General features: G+C 41.6%; 1 long non-coding RNA gene across 1 annotated transcript; it reads right to left on the minus strand.

Moving 5' to 3' along the window:
• LOC120877742 lies at positions 1–1,860 on the minus strand. The gene is made up of 3 exons (XR_005724387.1): positions 1,330–1,860; positions 1,092–1,186; positions 1–351 (listed from the first exon to the last, which is right to left on the minus strand). It is a non-coding gene; the product is annotated as an uncharacterized LOC120877742 (long non-coding RNA).
• Between the last annotated feature and the right edge of the window lie 471 nt (positions 1,861–2,331).

Consider the following 2,331-nt stretch of genomic DNA (forward strand, 5'->3'; position numbering starts at 1 on the left):
TAAAATAAAAACATCAAAACCACCAGAAAAGACTCATGAATAGACATTTTAGAGAAGGAAAACAACAGCCTTGGTAAAACAAACCAGAAATTCATTCAGTTGGTAAAAACAGTAAAATAAAAAACAGTAAAATGCATTTTATTCTTTGGAGGTTTTAAAAAATTCAATTTACTGAAAATTCCAAAGAGGTTATAATACAGGTATATGATATACTTTGCCTTAATTTGTGCCTCCTATCATTTAGCCTGTGTGTCCAGGGCCATCTGCCCTCCACAGGTAGTATTTTGTTTTTTACGGATCCTTCTAGAGTTCCTTGGAAGCAAACATGAAAATATATTCCTCCTTCATGCCCTAATTAAACACAAATAGTGGCCTATTAAGCACGGTGTTTTGTTACATGCTGCTCTTATTTCTTTGACAACGCCGTGGGAACTGTCCTCCCTCAGGACACGCTTTCCTGCACAGCAGTGCGCTGAGTGGACGCTGTACTATTATAATACACTTTGCCCACCCACACTGGGATGAACACTGATATACAAGAAGATGGACACTGGGATTCAGGAAAAAAAAATTCTCCACAGTATAAGCTGTGGGAGAATTCAGTGTGACTTATTCCAACAGATCTTATGAAAACAGGAGCAAAAACTGCCTCGGTGACTTGATAGTACCTGAAGGATTCAAATTCAGAGATGCCTGAGACCTTACCCCGGATTTACTGGCATAGAGTTCTTCTAGGCGGTGAGGAAAGCCATCTAAGTGTTTCTCCTGGTATTTCATTTTAACATGTTAATGAGCAAAACAGAATATGAAACAAAAGACACCTTCAAGCATGTGTGGTTAGGTGGTTTTAAATTATTGATTAAAAGTATAATTTTCTCTTAAAATAAAATGTGATTTCTGCTTCCAAATAAATACAAAGAGTGTCTGGACTTCCTCACCGTAGTAACTGGTAATTAGAAAGCTGAGCAAAATACATAAAACGAACCCTGAGTCAGAATGCTTGGCCAGAGACAACCTGGAAACCAAACCTCATCACCATAAAACCTGAGACCGGAGGTCACGTGGCGGAGAAGTCCCCTGGGCTTCCTCACCCTGCTGCTGTCCTCCTGGGCGCCCCTCCAGCCGAGTCTCTTGCTTTGTCAGTACGTGTGAGCCCACTCTAGGGCCCTGGAGAGGGTTCCCCTTCCTGCAAGGATAAGAGGAACAGTGTCTAACTTGCTCACCTACCACTGGGAATTAGAAAGCGGAGCAAAATAGGAAACTGTTCTCAGACCCTGAACAGCAGGCAGTGTTGGGGTTCCTGGCGTGAATGTGAGCACTCACACCAACCTGATGACTCCGCAGCTCTCTGCCTTCAGGCGATTTTCACGCTCCAACTGCAGGCAGAGGAGCCCATGAACATTCTGGCAGAATCTGAATTGAGAACACGGGTGAGCTGGGAGGCCACGGAGGCTACGATCTGTGTGGCAGGGCATCAGAAAGGAGGGAGCTACTCAGAGAAAAAGTGCCACAGCTGCTAAATGATCCCTTTGAGTCTCTATCGAATATCAATCGGAGGACACACAGGTGAGATTCCACAATCAATAAAAACACAAAAAGATAAAATATTGATCTCAAAGTAAAAAATAAAACAATTCCCTCCACATTAATTTTTTTTCAAAGTTTGGCAATTAAATGAAGGCTAGTGAGCAGTACACAAATACATAAAGGGCTGTTTCTAGAAAGCAATTTTTAAAAGATGTCAGTAAAGCTCTTATCATGCCAATCTTAGAATTCTACGGAAACTGAAAAAAGTAATGTGGAACCATGTCTTTGCATACAAAAGGCATTCAAATAGCTTTAGTATTATTTCTTTTAAAATTTTTTCTTGCTACTGCTAAGTCACTTCAGTCGTGTCCGACTCTGTGCGACCCCATAGACGGCAGCCCATCAGGCTCCCCCGTCCCTGGGATTCTCCAGGCAAGAACACTGGAGTGGGCTGCCATTTCCTTCTCCAGTGCATGAAGGTGTTTACCATTTTGTGTTGGTTTCTGCCCTACAACAATCCAAATTAGCTATAATTATATATATATATTATATTTGTATATCACTTGCTTATTGAGCCTCTCCCCACTCCTGGAATAGCTTTCGTTTTAGGATGGAAAAGTTATAAGGAGCCCTATTAATAGTAAGGAAATCGTTAACAATGTTACACATGTTCCTGACGCAATATTATGCTTCCATTATCATGTTTATAAAGACCTTAAAATACAGATCAGGAAGTGCATTTAGCCGCTACTCTTTGCGGTGCAAGGGGTCAGCCAGCACCACCTGCATTAGGCTGAGACTTAC

Source organism: Oryx dammah, unplaced genomic scaffold (genome assembly GCF_014754425.2).
Source record: "Oryx dammah isolate SB20612 unplaced genomic scaffold, SCBI_Odam_1.1 HiC_scaffold_18, whole genome shotgun sequence".
Lineage (NCBI taxonomy): Eukaryota > Metazoa > Chordata > Mammalia > Artiodactyla > Bovidae > Oryx > Oryx dammah.